Raw genomic sequence first — 17,570 nt, 5'->3', positions numbered from 1 at the left:
CTCAGGTATCCTTACAACATGGCAGCTGGCTTACTCCAGAGAGAACACAGGATGTCGCAGTGCCTTATGTGACCTAGTCTTCAAAGACTCACACCATCACTTTTGCTTTTCCCCCCCTGTTTTTTAGAAATGAGTCATTAAATCCAGTCCACACTCAAGAGGAAGGGAATTGTCTGTGAATATGGTTTGGATGGTTTCAGTCCTTTGAAATTTCATGAGACTTCTTTAACGGCCTATTATGTGTTCAATTTTGTAACTACTCCTCCTGTGCACTTAAAAAGACAGCTATTGGGTTCAGTGTTCTATGTGTGGGTTTCCCAATTGCTTGTTCAAATCTTATATGTGTTTATTAAATTATTTGTTTGCTTGATCTATTGAGTACTGAGAGAATTGTGTTAAAATCTCCTACAATGACTGTAAATGTGTCTATTTTTCCATGTAATTCTATCAATTTTTCTTTGTATACTTTAAGATAGTATTATTAGGTATACATTTAGAATTGTTATAGTTCTAGGTGAACTTAACCTTTTTTACTATACAGTGCTTTTCTTCATATTTAATTGTGCTTTTGCCTTCATGAATATTTTGGTGATGTGAACAGCACAGCTTTCTTTTGATTATAATTTGCCTGGCATACATTTTCATTCCTTTGCTTTCGACATTTTTGTATGCTTATATTTTAGAGGCATCTCTTCTTAGATTTTTAAAAATTGGGTCTGACTACTTTTGTCTTTTTATTGAAACATTTGATTTAATATAATTATTGATATACTTGGACTTATTAATCTTATATACTTTATAGTGTCTCTTTTTTTCTATGTTTCTTTTTCTCTTCTTTCTTGCCTTCTTTTAGATTGATTTTTTTTTTTTTCTCATCCATTCTCCCCCTATGAATTTGGAAGCTAAACACTGTATTTCTATTATTTTGGCACTTACCCTGGAAACTTTAACATATATATTTAACTAATTAAATTTGGTGTTCTGTAGTTTCAGTGTTTATTTCTAAGTGCATGTTTTTTATTTATTCTGCCTAGGTTTCATTGGGGCTCTTGAATAAGTAGTGTATTTTATTAATTCTGAAAACCCTCAGCTATTTTCTCTTCAAATATTACCTGTCCCACCATTGTCAATCAATCTCTTTTTCATTCTCCTTTTGATTACATATATGTTAGACATTATTACTGTATTTTCCATACTCAACCTTTTTTTTCTGTATTTTCCATCTCTTTATATCCCTGAGCTTCATTCTAGATAATTTATTTTGCTTCCAGTTCTCTAATTCTCTCTTTAACTTTCTCTTTTCTGCTATTAACCCTATCCATTGAATTTACAATTTCAGTTATTATACTTTTATTTTGAGAAATTCTATTTATTTATTTTAATTTTCTTGGTTATTTTAATAACCTCTTGCTTCAGTTTCAGTTTAAGGATCATCAGACTACCTTGGTAGTGTGAATTGGGGTTAAAAATCTAGGTGAGAATCAGATTGTAGCATGAATTCTCAGGGAGTAGTCCCTCATTTTAATCTGTGCGAAGTTTGAAACAGGTAATTTTCCTCTTAGTGTCCTGTATCAAGGGTGGGGGGATGAGTATATTTCTGGTTAAGCCTGACTGACACTGAAATTATTATCTATTTCCCAAAGACTTCCAGGCAACAAAAATTGAAGAAGAGGTTGATTGGTTTAACAGAAAAGAGAGAGAGAGAGAGAGAGAGAGAGAGAGAGAGAGAGAGAGAGAGAGAGAGAGAAAAGATGAACCTTCAAGACACTTTTTAAAAAAGAGCAATACACCAACTAGTTTAAGTGAGTAACAGTGCATATATTTAAATGCAGTAAAGTAATGCAGGGCAAAACACCACAGAAAACAAAAATTGCAATGCAGAAATTTCAGATGGCCAAGAATGATAATCAGGAAGTTTTTTTTTTTTAAAGACAGCTGCCAGCATTTATTGCAGCAACCAAGTTTCTCTTAGAAAGACGGACATGACAAGGCTAGTTTTAGATAAAGGGCTCAACAAATGAGAAATCATAAAGTAAATGATTCTGACCCCTCAAGCTTTTTATAATGTGACTGCTTCTATCAACAGAGACTATTTCTGTTTGATCAGTTCTTTTTGGAATTGCAAACCTGAGCATGTCATGTGATTTGGGTGGGGCTAAACACTCATAGAGCACAGGGGTCATTATGTTGGCTCTTCTAGAGACATTCATGAAGGAAACTTTCACTCAGCAGAGGCAGGGGTACCCAACCAAGCCCAGAGCTGCAGCACCCATGTGAGGGGCCCAGGTACGGTGGTGGGATCCAGGGATATGCCAGCAAGCTCCTCACTAGCAGATCTTGTGTGTGTATTTCCCATGGTTATACCACATTTCCCCGAAAATAAGACCTAGCCAACAAGCAGCTCTAATGCGTCCTTTAAAGCAAAATTAATATAAGACCCAGTATATATTATATTATATTATATTATATTATATTATATTATATTATATTATATTATATTATATTATTATATTGTCATATCATATCATATCATATCATATCATATCATATCATATCATTATTATGACTTGGTCTTATATTATAGTAAAATAAGACCAAGTCTTATATTAATTTTTGCTCCAAAAGACGCATTAGAGCTGATCATCTGGCTAGGTCTTATTTTCGGGGAAACACGGTAGTAGTCTTTGTTTTCTCAGCCCTGGAAGACCTGCCCATTGAGCTGATGTCTCCCATCAGTCCTTTCCTTTGTGAGCAAGGAATAGGTGCCCTCCCACCATTTAACCTGGAAGGGACTTCAGAGATAATAATGAAAGATAGCTAACACTTTTTGAGTGTACACCATGTCCCAAACACCGTTCTAAGTGCTCTGCTTGTGTTAACTCATCTGACCATCATAAAACTCTGAGATATCACCTCACATCTAAATGGTGAAACATATTCCAAAGTTAGGTTCATTTGAGGTCTCCTGAAAAAGGCCTAGAACCAAAACCCTAAGGTGTTTTCAGATTTATTTTTCCTTCCATGACAAGTGAATGACACTCCACAGAGTAGATAATGCACTTGGAGAACTTTGGCCCATATGTGTGCATATCTATTTACATTCAAATATAAATGTATAACAATTGTAATAGATGAAAACCATAGGCAAAATACTTCTTAACATCTGTAAAAAAAATTTGAAAAAAATTTTTAAAAAAGCAAATCCCCTTTCGAATTTACTTGGAAACTTGCTTAAACCCAATAGAAATTACCTTTGTTTTTTCCATTTTATTTAGGCACCTGTGCCATCCACCAGAGGTTTAAGTTAGAGGGTTGCTGGATTTTATTTTTTCCCCTCCCATTGACATAGTTATTTAATTAGACACAAATAGCACTTCTTATATATTAGGTACAGTTCTACCTTTATGAGCTTTATTAGCTCTCTATTGAATACTTTCATCCTCATAACAGTCCCATGAGAAGGCATCATCCTCATTTTATTGATGAGGAACTAAGCTGCAGGAAAGTTAAGTAACTTGCTAAGGTCACTCGACGTGAGGAACAGAACCAGGTACCCTGATTCCAGTGCCCGATGCTTGACATCCTCACCATGTCCCCTCTTCCATCTGTTCAGGCCAAGAAGTCAAAGCATGCAAACCTGCAAGTATCTTGGAATTCATGGATAAAATGAACCAAGATGTCTCATAGGTTTGGATAGGGAAAACAACCCTGCTCACTCTTTACAGTGGTAAGTTCTAGTCCTCTTCAATTAATGTGCACACCAATCCCAGTAAACACTCAGTATTGCTGAATGAACTGTGCTTTGTACTGGACAGTAGCAGACCATGAAAACAGCAGTCCCTTTACTCAGCCCTGTCTGCTCGTGGGCCAGACAGCTGGCATCTTACCTGTCTTCCCAGTAGTAATTACTACATAGCATCTTTAGAGGAGCTGGTGGAGGTCACTTTCAATAGTGGTAGTGCTAATCTCCCCTTCCCCTTTCATCTCCTTGATCCTCAATTATTATGTATTAAAATAACATTTACATTTAAAAGAGATATATGTCCTTCTGTGTCTACCTCTGATTACTGGCTGCTGCAGCCAGAGGGGGGCTGACTCCACTGAGATGCACAACAAGGTTAAGATTCCCAGAGCTTCAGTCCACAGGCATTTTGGTCATTTATCATAGACTCTTCCATGCACCAGTCACGAGTGTTCCTATCCAGCAGGTTTAACACCAAATATGCCTCAGGTGGTGGAAAAGAATGCCTCTTCGTAGATGGTGGAAGGAAATCTCCCCTGATTCTTAATACAAGTCTAATTCAGACCCATGACTCTTCTTTCTTCATACAGGTCTTCTGTGGAAGGTAAAGAAATTGATGTCAAAAGAGGCCAAAGGACTCTGTTAAGGACCACAAATTGGCAGCATAACCAGAAGTGTTGGATATCTATCTTCTTTCTGTTCACTGTTCAGATTCACTGTCCACCCTCCTCCTCCCTACTCTCAGCCCAGGAAACTGACCCATCTAGATTGTATCAATAGACACCCTCCCTCCTTGGCATAACCAGTGGGAGATCTGGTAGTGGATCAGCGGAGGTAGAGGGATAAGGTTAGGTTTTTATTTCCTTCTCTCTCCCTGTAAGTTTGCGTTGAAGTGGCTGTCCCTCCACTGAAGGCACTGCTCCTCTCAGGTGGCCTGTGATATTCTTAGGTTATTATCTCTTCTTATGAACTCTGCTTCCTCATTTTCTCATATTCAATGTGCAACTTTCACCCTCTCCCAAGAGATTCTTTGGACTACACGTATTTACACCATTTTTGTTCTCACTTCAGTATTTTCACGCACATTTCTAATTCCTCAAACATAACTTTCACTTCTATTTCTTAAGCCACATGCCTCACTTACAGATGTTCCCCTTTGTACCCTCTGACTGTAAACTCCCTAATTACAGATAAGACCTCTGCACTGTGGGGATTGGAACTGTGTCCATCTTGTTTCTGGTAACAGGCACAGCCTTGGTACCCAGTATGGATGGACATGAGTGAATCAGTCTTTGATTTTCTGCACCAACGCCTAATACAAAGTAGGACCACAAAATATGTCTATTAAATAAAATAATTGTTCTCTCAATGCCTTCAGCTCAATAAATGGAGAGATGTTCAGATACCACTGATAGCTGTACACTTTTGAGATAATTACATTTCTGTAGCTTCCTCAACTCTACAAGAAGATGAGTAATATCCAATCTCATGTTTTCCACTTAGAAATGCTGAGAGAATTTAAATGGAGTACGTGTTAAGAATGGAATGCCTTGAGGTTCTTGGAAGAGGAAGAATCTATTTTTCAGAAAAGATGGAATCTAGCAAGAATGCTACGTTGGAGAAGGGAACTGTTGCTTCATTAAACAGTGTATATTACGTTAAAGTGACATAATGTAAATGAAGGATTCAGTCTAGTGTCTGACGTACAGAAAGTACATAGTAAATGCTTCCTATTGTCTTTAGTGATTATTTTGCAAAATTCTGCTCTAGCACTAAGTAATGAGTTCCAGAATTTATTTGTTATTATATTGTTGAAATGGTGTTTTATGTGTCTATTTGTAGTGTTCTGTGTTCATTGTATTATTATGTTAATAAATAAGCACATAAAAATAATTCATGTGGATAAGTAGGTACGTGGGTGGGTGTGGGGTTATCGGGAAGGGATTTTTTGTAGAAGATGTGTAGCAAGGGGATATAAAAGAAAACAGGTTGTGGAAGAGCCCATTTGGGAACTTGGCAAGTTGTTTGCATTCTGAGGTTTCCGGAATTACATTAAAAATTTTTTTTCTTTGTTACAAAAGCAATATCTGTCTATGACAGAAGAATTAAAAAACTACAGATAAAGAAAATAAAAAGGGAAGTACTATACCTGAAATCCCATTATAGTGATTATCTGTTGATTTCACCTTTCCCCTGCTTCTTGCTCTGGGCACTGTGGCTCTCCCACAGCACTCAGAACGGCTGTAACTGCCAGGCATGATGCCCCATGACCTCGTCTGGGCCAATCAGACTGTCTCTTCTAGAGATCTGGATCTGAGTGGGATGAAAACAGGAGAGAGAGAGAGAGAGAGAGAGAGAGAGAGAGAGAGAGAGAGAGAGACTGAGTTGCCTTTTACGAATGGCACAGCTTAGCAGAGGCTGTCCTCTCTCATCTCTATTACCTGGATGCCAGATCCAGCAGGTTCCTGTCCTACCCAAAGCCTGGTTGTTAGCTTCCTTTCTTTCTCTGAGTTACTCCAGCTCTTTCCAGTAAATTCTCCCCATCCCACCAAGTTTACCAGAGTCGGTTCCTATTGATTCCTAGCTGGGGTATTCACCTAGAGACAATTACCGTTACCACCTTGGTTTAAATCCTTCCATTCTTGCTTCCTATGGATTAGTGTATCTGATTAGCAAAAGGTATTCACATCCGTGATACTGAATTTCATCTCATGTCAGCAAATAGAATTTCTCTATATCTTGATGGTTGCATGACATCCTATCACATGTGCTGTATCATAATTTAAGTAATTTCCTGTGGGACACAGGTGTGCTCAACTTTTCGGTATATGAAATAGCTAAAACCTTGCACACATTCATGGTTATTTCTTTAGGATAGATTCTCAGAGATGTAATTGTTGCACTAAAGCGTAGAAGCATTTCGGAGACTTTAGAATTTTTTAAAATGTCAAATTTAATCTTTCTGGAAGTCTATTTCCCATCCAGGTATATTCCAATGACTCTAATATTATGAAGGCAATAACTGTGACTATTTTTATCATTCTATGCTCAGCATCTAGCACAGGGCCTGACACACATTAAACACTCATATTTGTGAATAATGAATCATAAACACCTACTGAGTACTTACTATGTGCCAGAAACAGATCACGTATTAATTAACTACGGCAACCATTATTTACAGAGAAGTTAAATAACTCACCTAAAACCCTCCAGCTCTAAAACCAGTGTCAGAGCAGGGTTTGAATGCTGCCTGACAGTCCAGCTCCAGAGTCTGTGCTCCCAACCATGAAGCTGTTCAATAACTGACTTGAATGACTGATCCTTTATGTATTCTATCGAAATGTCACTTCCTCAGGGATGGTTTCCCTGGTTCATCAACCAGGTGAGGCCTTTCTCTTTTACGCTACTTAACATATGTTTTGTAGGACTTACCTTACTTGCAATTATTTATTTAACATCTCCCTTCTGTACTGTAAGATCTATGAAAGAGGGAACTGTGTATATCTTGTTCACAGCTGCATTTCTTGGACCTGGCACGAGGTCTGGTTATGTTCTCATAGTTATTGACTGGCTGATTGACAAGTGAAGGTGGGGAGTAAGAAAGGGTGCAGGTTACTTCTGGCTTCTACCTTGCAGAAATCTAAATAGCAGACTGGTGTGAGTTAGAGGTACTAATGGTTTAAGGGTGGTTAGCTTATTTTTCTGTCACAGGGTTCAAGTGGTGCGTACCAACCTCTGGGAAGGGAATGCTAGTTTTAATTTCTTTTTGAGGTAGAGAATGAAAGACAACAGGAAGAGCCCCAGCCCCAGGGATTGCTCAGCAAAGTGAAACCCCCTCTTGATTGATTTAACAGCAATTTGCCAAGCAATAAGGCTTATTTGCTAGGCCAAAAGGCACAGAAAACAATGAATATGTGATAGTTATTAACTTTTACACACACAAAAACAAAGTGTATAAAGCTCTTGTTTACTAGATTCAAGAATGAAACCACAGTTTTAATGGGAAGATTTAATAGACCTCTAAAAAGGTCTTTAACAGATTGCTACGATAAGATACCAACTCAAATCCATTAGGATGGCAACTATAAAAAAACCAAAAAACAAAATAAGTGATGTGAATGTGGAGCAATTGGAACACTTGTGCCCTGTTTTTGGGAATGTAAAATGGTACAGCTGCTGTGGAAAACAGTATGGTAGTTCCTCAAAAAATTAAACATAGAATTACCATATGATCCAGCAATTCCATTTCTGGGTATATATCCCAAAGAATTAAAAACAGGGACTCAAATAGAATTTGTGCACCAATGTTCAAATCAGCATTATTCCCATATCCAAGTGTTCGTTGATGGATAGATGGATAAAAAAAATGTGGTATGTACATACACTGGAATATTATTCAGACTTAAAAAGGAAGGAAATTCTGACACATGCTACATAAGAATGAACCTTGAGGACATTATGCTAAATGAAATAAGCCAGTCACAAAAGGATAAATCTGTATGATTTCAACTATATGTGGAACACAAAGTAGTCAAACTCACAGAGACAGAAAGCAGAATGACGATTGACAGGAGCTTAGAGGAGGGGAGAATGGGGAATTATTGTTTAACAAATAATACAAAGTTCAGTTTTTCAAGTTGAGGTATTCTGTGGATGGATGGTGGTGATGTGAGCACAACAATGTGATAATGTACTTAATACCACTGAACTGTACACTTAAAAATGGTTAAGATGGTAAGTTTTATGTGTATTTTACCACAATTAAAAATTTTTGAAAAGGTCTTTGGCAAATCCAGTTAGATGTTTTTAAAAATGAATTTAGAGGATTTAAATAAAATAAGTTTGTTAACTAGCCACATAGAAAATTTTGTATAGAAAATGGTATACCCTTACTTTCCCAATGTCCATGGAATATTTAATAAATCTGATCATATGGCAGACCACAAACTTCAATAAATTCCCCTAAGTGTTATTCAGGCTGCATTCCTTGACCACCACGTAAAATCACTAGGAGCTAATAATACATAAGATGATTTTTTTTTTTTTTTGTCTCTCATGTTGACAAAAACAAAACACAAAACAAAACAAAAACAAAAGAGAATTCCCACCAGTATTGATGAAGGCATTTTCAATACCCCTCTGGTCATCTCTCAGGATCGGACCAAGCCCTGGGCAGGTGGAGTTGTTCTATGTGTGTCTTCCCTAAGATAAGATGGTACATGGTTTTTCTTGCTGGGTGACAAGAGGTTGGTACTCAGTAACTGGGGAGGTGAGGATAATAAAGAATAAGTAGGCAGAGGGAAGGGTGGAAGGAATAAATCATTTCAGAAGAATTTGAAAGACAGGAAGGAACACAGTTTAAAAACTGAGGGACTACCTTCTAGGCAGAAGCAATGGCTTATGTCAGGAACGGATCAGTGGTGAGAACAGAGGTAAATGGAGTAGAGAAAGTCATTTCACAGGTCTTGGAGCAGTAATTCCATTTGCGCTCATCCTAACCACTACGTGTAGTATGACACATACATTTTTAAAGTGAATGAAATATAATTTCATTTTGACTTTGTAATTTTACAGGGTTTGTATCACTTCTTCTGGAGTGGCTCTGTTTCATTTTAAGTAGAACAGTTTCAGGCATGATTTGCTTTGGTCCTGTTTCCTCCACTATCTCCCAGTGTCTCTTTTGTTCTTCCCTCTCTCGCCAATTCTCCCAGTGAACTCTGCACAAAATGGGCACTTGGCAAATGCTGCCAACTGTACATTTTCCCCCCAAAGAAGTCTAACAAGGCATATAATTCAGTGATGTCTTCTTACTGTGAAAAGTATGAATGCTTCTATACAAAAGTGGGCTGTTCATTTATCACCATCACCATAAGAAAAGCTACCAAATATTCCTGAGGGCTTTTCTCCAAGAGTTGTGTTGATCACCTCAAAGAGAACCATTACTCTTGGCAGGCGACTTCACTTTTGACGTCTGCAAACTCAGAAGGACGATGCCTCCCAAATCCTGGTTTTCTTGGGAGTGGCAAAAAGGATGTGAAAATACCTTAATAAATCCAAAGAGTTTCTGCTTAGTTCTGGACAGCCGTCTACCAACCCTATTGTTGGGGGGCCTGCTAGAAACCCTATCCCTCGGAGGGACACATAGGGGAGCATACAAATCTCCAGTTCTTCAGAGGAAAACCAGACAACTCTCAGAAATGTAAGTGTTAATTAAAACAAGTTATAGTTCTATTGTTTTGATAGTGTCAACACCAGAGATTTTTAACCCAGGTGGAAAATACAAGGACAAAATATGAACACATACACCACGCTCATGGCTCCTCTTTGGCTCTTTACCTAACTTTAGCTGACTTGTCTTCCAGCTGTGCTGCAAGCGGTTCTCCTCTCTTCCCTTATTTCCCTCTTCAAGAAGGATTCCTCTTGTGATTTTGTCCATCTCCCAACAATCTTCCCCTCTCTCAGTGCAGCTGCTCAGATCCAGGTGCTGGTCCCTCTTCTATATGAGCTTGTCCCCTGTTCACAGCTGATTGATGGGGTAGACGCCTGACCCAAACTGACCAATCTGAATTTTTCTCCTGAGAACCTTCAGTGTGACAAGATAGATAGCACTAAAAGTTATGGAGCTGAGAGCCAGTGTGGCAGGCAGCATTTCTAATCCACTTCCCCTAAACTGTAATATGAGGAGATGATAAGACATCACTCCATGATTATTATGTTAAGTGGCAGAGTTGACCTTAAGATAGATAGGGAGATTATCTGACCGAGCCTCATCTAATCATCTGGTCTCTTAAAAGCAGCAGAAGCTGGAGAGATTCGAAGTGGGACAGAAGGGAATTTGACACCCCATTGCTGACTTGAAGCTGGAAGGGATAATGTGTGAAGAAACCCCAGTAGTCCCCTCCAGCCAGGAAGTGGGGAACTCACTCCTGGAATCACAAGGAAGTGGATTCATCCAACAACCTGAATTAGCTTAGAAATGGGCTCTCTCTTAGAGCTTCCAGATAGCTCAGCATAGCTGAGACTCTGGTTTTGACCTTGGGAGATCCTGAACAGAGAACCCAGCTGAGTCATGTCAGAGCTCTGACCTAAAGAGCTGTTAACTACGAAGTCCATGTTGCTTTCAGCCACTACATAGGCGATCATTTGCTATGGCAGCAATAGAAAACGAATGCACAGGGATATGGCAATGCATTTGGAGAGGGTGGTGACCTCCTGCAGCCCAGGACCTCAGCACCACCTTGTTCATTCCTTCCTTCACTTGATTCTATGAGCTATACACGTATTTTCCAATAAAATTCCCTTGTTCTGCTTACGTCAGTAGATTTGGTTTTCTGTTGCTTGTAACCAAACAGGCTTAACATAAGGGGGTATAGATTTAGGCAGCCTGCTATGTGTACCACAGTGTAAATCTGGTACTTGGAAATGTGGCTCTGTGAAGACTTATGAGATATTAAATGAACGTTGGGAAGTCTCAGAACCTTAAGTGGATTGAAAAAAATCTGCCATTTTTGTTGAGTATTTATAATTGCGTCTTAAAGACATTATTTAGATGTGATAACAATATCGACTTTGGTCTACAGATATGCCCACCCATATAAAGTCAAACTGCATTGTTCATTTATAGAAATACTTTGCAATAGGCCAGTTCATTTGGCTAGGGCACACACCCTGACGCTCCCTGGCAGCCTGAAGATTAGTTTACACTGGGTGAAAAGGTAGGTGAAGCCAAAGCGTGGCCCGCTGCTTTAGGCATGGTGGGACCAGAGGCTCCTCACGAGTTCTCTCCGCCCCCACCCAGCTCCAGCTGGCTGCATAGACCCCCGGCAAGACCATGCCAACCTGGCCTGTGACCAGGCAGAGGGAGGAAGCAGAATGACAGAGACATCCAGGTGCAGACAGCTGGCTTGGCAGAGACGAAGGGGCTGATTGACACAGAGGAAGAGGAGGGGCAGGCCGTGGGCACCATTTACAGCCTGGGAATCTTCCTGTGTCTGGACTCCCAGTCTGTGGTAGAGCAGCACCTTCCATCCTTGAAGGTCAGTCAGAGGGGAGGAGGGAGTGGACAGTGGGTGGGGCTGGGAGTGAAACAGCAGTAAGGGAGAGAGAACAAGCAGAGGGAAGACGCATCCCCTTAAAACTTACCCAAAGTGGAGGAAGTCCCTCTTGGCTTTACTTGCTTAGGGAGGAGAGCAAGAGTGAAGTCCACAAGCTTTCTTTTCAGCTGTTCCTGTAAATGCCACCAAGTATTATAATTTTTTTTTTTTTCCTAAAATGTCCTGGGTGCAGAAAGCATGACTGAGTTAGTTACAGACAATGAAATACAGTCCTTTCTGGGTGGGGTCAGTGGGAAAAGGAAGAGGATAAGGCCCAGGGCAGGGAGGAGGGAGTGATAAGCTGTGTGTAAGCAGGAACAAAGAGTAACTGGGTTTTGGACATTCTTCTGAAGGAGCAATTCTAAAAAGCAAAGTACACTTAGATTTTTGGAGGGGTCTGTTTCGGGCACAGGGACAGAAAACCAGGGTTGTCTATACATGGTTGATTTGGTGCTCTGTGACCGGCCCCTGTGCAGGTTCAGCCGGGGAGCCTGGGGACTGCGAGCTGATGTCAAGCTGCCAGCCAAGCCTCATGCGTAATTAGGTGGATTTGGATTGAAAACCCACAAACTGATCCTGCTTGTCTGCTTTTCTACACTTGGGTTTTGATTTTTCTTTCCCCTCTAAACAGTTTCGTTAGGGCTTAGTGTGTTCATTTTTAGTATTTTTTCACAATGGGAAAGAAGTAATAGATTGGCTGGGTTCCTAGCTGAAAGTCAATCTTGGTATTCCATTGATAGGAAAACCTCTTATCTCCCCTCCTCTTTCCCCAAGAGAGCCAATAGATTAGGCATTTTGCCATTTTTCAGATCTTTCCTCAAGCTGAAAGTAACTAGATAACCATCATGTGACATAAAGGATACACGGTCTCTGATGAACAGGCCAGGGGAATAAATGTTTGGGATTTTCTTTTTTCATTTTTGTTCATCTACTTAATAAGTTTCCACAATTTACTCCTGTAACATTGGTTCTTTGGCTGTAAAATGGAGAGCCTAATTCCATTTCCCTCATAGTTCCAGAGGAGATTTAATAAGTGTTTACAGACCATAGAATCTAGTTTATTACTACACCCCTCCCCCACTCCCATATCCACATATGCTTTTCAGACGATATTTGATGGAGCCTAAATATACTCATTCGGGCTTTTAGCTCTAGCACTTTGGTCTTTAAGGAAGACAAATTATTATTTATGGATGATTTGTGTCGTCTCTTGCTTTACGGTGCCTTTGATCTTTCAGCAGCCCTTCATTCTGCTGATCACAGCCTTCCCTTAACCATTTGAAAGGCTCAGTGGGTCTTCTGACACCTGGTTCAACTCAGATTTCTCCATGTGTTCTCAGATGGTGTCCTTGGGGACATGTTCCTCTGACCCACTGAGTCAGGCTTTCATCTGCCCCAGGGCTCTGCCAGGGAGCACACACGGTTCCTCTGCCTACTCCAGCTCTTACTCATTGAATTGAGAACAATGACAGCATGCATTTAGGGAGAAGAGATCTCTCAGGATTTAAAGAATGGTGATTACAAAATATTTTGGTATGCTGTATTACAGAAAGATTTTTCAGTTGTAAGGGAAACTAGTTTTGAGCTTTCTTTTCAGATGGGGAAGTAGAAAAGTTAGGAATAGATAGTCTCTGCTCTTTCTTGCTGAAGGAGGGGGCTAAGGCAGGGAAATGTGAGATCCTATATCCATTGCCTCCCTCCTCTGCCTGCAATATACATCAGTCGGGGTGTGCTAACCCAGTACATGTGTGGGGAGCCCGTGAGAGTGTGGCATCACAACCCTCAGGGCAGTGGGTGGATAGTCACGCTAGCACCTGTGCTGTGCCTGAGCCATTGCAGGCACTCAATACATATTTATTGAATTAATTTGAGTTAGAGCTAGCAAACCTGTCCTGACTCTCGTTTACTGAGCCCAAGATTCTTAATCTGTGTTACTTCATAAAGTGGTTGTGACGATAAACGTGAAAGTGCCTGGACCATAAAATGAACCACATATTTAAAGCGGTTCTCCCAAATATCGCTCTTGTTGGGAAGACAGTGAACATCATAATTAAAGGCAGTGTGTAAGCCCCTCCTAAAACGCCTAATCACCTGGGTGTATATCTTGTCTCCACTTCTCTACACAGTCTTGAGATTGTCCTCATAACTGGTTTCCCTGCCAGAGGTGGTACCACAGCTAATGGGGCTGGGTGAGAGTCAAATGCAAATCACATTCCTCCCATGTAGCCAGTTTTTGTCTCTCTGCATTACCTGTTTCTAATGTTTTGCCCTTGTCACATTTTTTTCTGCTCTAGACATATGTTTAAAGAGCTATAACATTATTTTTTATTGAATTAAATCTGTCCTTATTTAGGACACTTTCTTGTGAACCTTAGTTCGTAAATGAATATATGAAATCTGATCAAAAGAGTGCCTGGCACATAGCAAATGCTATATAAGACTTAGCTTCTACTATTATTGGTTGTTAATCTTCTTAAATGTTGCCTCCTCAGAAAGGCCTTCTTTGATTACCTTATCTTAAAAGAGTATGGCCCATCACTCTCTGCTGTTTACCCTGTTTTGTTTTGTTTACCCAGTTTGCAAGACGGTGTGTTTTTCTCAGCTACATTTAGCAAGAAGTGAGTTCAACTGGGATTGGAGCTTTGTCAGGCAATAAAATGAAGGGAGAAAGCAACAAAGGAGTTATGGATAGAGACGTAAATATAGATATAGATGTGTGTATGTGTATGTAAAATTGTGTACCATGGGATCAGAACATGGTCAAGAGCAAGGGCCAAGGTCAAGATCTGGAATTGGGCAGAAGTGCAGGCAGGGGGAGAGAGTGGGAAGAGGATGGGAACAATGAATTGGAAGCCCTAATGGGGTCTGAGAGTTGTTGGAGGGAGGATACTGGAGTAAGTGAGCTGGAAGGACATGATGTGATAGTCAGAGAGTGGAGGCTTTAAGCTGAGATGTCAGAGGTGGCACCATTACTGGTATCACCCTGATAATGGGTGGCTAAGGTGGGCTCGAAAAAGAGGTTTCGGAAGTGTGGAGATAAAGCCACTGCAAAGCCACAGTGATGGCAGATTGTTTCATAGATGTTGAAGTTTCCATTAATGATGACAGAAGTATCAGTAGAAGGGAAGATGGCTGAGCCAGATGCTAAAAATCAGTAAATGAAAGGGAGTGACCTGGGAGTCAGTGGTGAGAGCACCGAGGAGGGGTCATGGGTGCTATAGTCTGATGACCTGTACTTCAGGAAAAGCTGAGATTTTTAATAGAGGAGATTGCAGACATGGTGTGGAGATAACAGTGGAGGACCAGCTTGAGAGAGGGTGAGAGGAAAATCAGTCTCCACTTGCAAGAGCTACATGGAGAGCCTGGTGATCATTTCTATTAGAATTAGAGAGAGCCAATGCTCTCCTTTTATAGCAAATCTTTTGTAACACCCTAGCTGGAATATAATGCAAAGGTAAAAGGAAAGTAACTTATAATAAAATAATTTCATTTTGACATGGAAAAAATGTTTGGTCATGACTACACTAAAAGGCCAAATGAAGTTTTTCTCTATTTAGACCCATTAAGGGAACACTGTGAATGCTGCAGTGACACAGGCAGACTGTTAGAGGTGTGTTGCCTTCCTGGATGTGAATTTCCAAAGTGTTGTACAACCCTTAGAAAATGCACAAAACAAAGCGTGATGTTACTCTCATTGATATGGAAGTTTTATTTCTGGAAAACTCAGTGTATTTTAAAACCATGAGAAATATACTTTGGGTTTAGATGTAAAATAGAGTCAAATTCTAACTTCAGATCATTATAAATAGTTTCCTAAATCGTGTGACTGTCTGGCAGGATTCAGAGCGATTCTTCATTGTGAAGCGCTGTTAGGATCATTGCAGCAAATCCTATTACCCTGGCAGAAGCAGCACCCAATCATTTTGATGACTAACATTTCGAATTTCCAAAATGCTTTCTAATCACTGAGTTAGAGTGACAAGGTAAGGCTCAGAGAGAAAGTTGGAGATACAGGAGTTTTCTTGATGACACCTCATCATAGGTTCCAGAGAGCAGACTGCAAAGCTTTGGGGGATGAGAGGGTAGAAGGCTCAGTGAGATTAGGGGATGTTCAAAGCTCTGGGGATAAGAGTGCAGGTAGCAAGAGGCTGGGCTCCCCATCTTGATGAACAGAAACAGCTATGGAGCTGCTCCTGGTGGTTTCTCAAGGGAAGCTGGGAAATCAGGTCAAATTACAGCTTTCTTCTTTGATGGTCCTGAAGGCAGTTTGCTGAGGAGCCTGGGCACGGCCCCCTCAAGGAAGCGTTTTTTTTTCCATGTTTCCTTACTTACATCCTTCATCGTTGTCAGCTTAATGACTGCGCAGTGTGCTGTAGTGCTGGTGTACCATGAATTATTAAACCATTACCCTGATGTTGGAAATTTAGGTTGTTTCCAATTTTTTTTTTTGCTATTTAGAATTCATTGCAGAGATTAGTTTCAATGTATTATCTTTTTGCTTCAGTTTCAGTACCTCTTGAAGCTAAACCTCTAGTAGTCCATAAAGGTCCAAACACCTTTATAATTTTTTTATTATTTCCATTTGGTATCCAGGAGTTTTTGAAAACCAATTTACAAAACCATCAGAATTTGTGAGTATATTGATTTCACTGCAATCTCAAGAAAATTAAGTGTCATTTAAGCTTTTTCCTCTTACACTAGCAGATATACAATGCAATCTCAAGATTGCTTTTAATTTAGATTTTTTGATTATCAGCAAAAAGCATTTTTCTATGTTTGTTTACTCTATGTGAATTGTTCATGACCTTTGTGCATTTCCCTTGTAAGGTCTCAATGTTTTTGTCCTAAATTTGAATGAGCTCTTCAGAGAACAAATGCATGCACACACACACACACACACACACACACACACACACACACACACACGCTGTCTGTCATTATTGATACAAAATTTTACCTTTTGTATTCCATCCCTGCCCTATTCCTGCCAGTATGTGTGTGTTTTGTTTTTTGTTTTCTTTGATACTCTGCTTTTGATGAAAAGCTAGGCAGTATTCAATTTATTATTAATAAGTTGTGTTCCTAAGGCAGAGGTTCTCAACTTTGGCTACACACTGGAATCACCAGGAGAGCTTTAAAGTCTACAGATGCCTGGGTTTCACTTCTGATTTAATTGGCTTGGGCATTGGGGTTTTTAAAAACTCCCCAGGTAATTCTAATATGCTGCCAAGGTTGAGAGCCACAATACTGAAATTTGTAAATTGGTTGTTGGGTTAAAATGAAGTGGGAGGAGGTGGTGGGTGGATTCAGGGGTGAAAATGGGCCTGTAAGGGTTGTGGTAGAACAAGATGCTATTGAGGGTGGAAGGTGGGGGTGGGAGTCCAGGCTTCTGCTGGCGTAAATACATCCAGGTGTACTTCTTGGTCCTAGTCAATGCCTGCTTTTTTCTGACTTTATCCAGAACAAGGTTTCCTGTTTCTTCTGATTTCCTAACACTATCTCTTCTAACCAAGTCCTTTCCTCTAAGACCCACTGTGGAATTGAGCCTACCCAATTTTGTCAGATACCCTACTGTGAAGCAGTCATGTGGCTTTTTAAAAAGAGAATTAGAGAGTAAATTGCTCTCTCTGAGGATTTTTCCATAGTCCTCTCCCAATCCCTTTTATGTTTTTGACTTACATTTTGGAGACAGGAAGACAACATGTGTTCTGAATGTCCCAGTTCTCACTAGT

At 39.9% G+C, this 17,570-nt stretch overlaps 1 long non-coding RNA gene across 1 annotated transcript; it reads right to left on the bottom strand.

The window, feature by feature from the left end:
• Nucleotides 1–2,649: 2,649 nt before the first annotated feature.
• On the bottom strand, nucleotides 2,650–12,039 carry LOC141571892 (uncharacterized). Its single transcript, XR_012496946.2, has 3 exons — nucleotides 11,888–12,039; nucleotides 5,892–6,055; nucleotides 2,650–4,337 (listed from the first exon to the last, which is right to left on the bottom strand). It is a non-coding gene; the product is annotated as an uncharacterized LOC141571892 (long non-coding RNA).
• Between the last annotated feature and the right edge of the window lie 5,531 nt (nucleotides 12,040–17,570).

Source organism: Rhinolophus sinicus, chromosome 2 (genome assembly GCF_057876585.1).
Source record: "Rhinolophus sinicus isolate RSI-liver-muscle chromosome 2, RSI-T2T, whole genome shotgun sequence".
NCBI lineage: Eukaryota > Metazoa > Chordata > Mammalia > Chiroptera > Rhinolophidae > Rhinolophus > Rhinolophus sinicus.
Note: the sequence above shows the minus strand (reverse complement) of the source record. Positions and strands in the feature narration are given on the sequence as shown.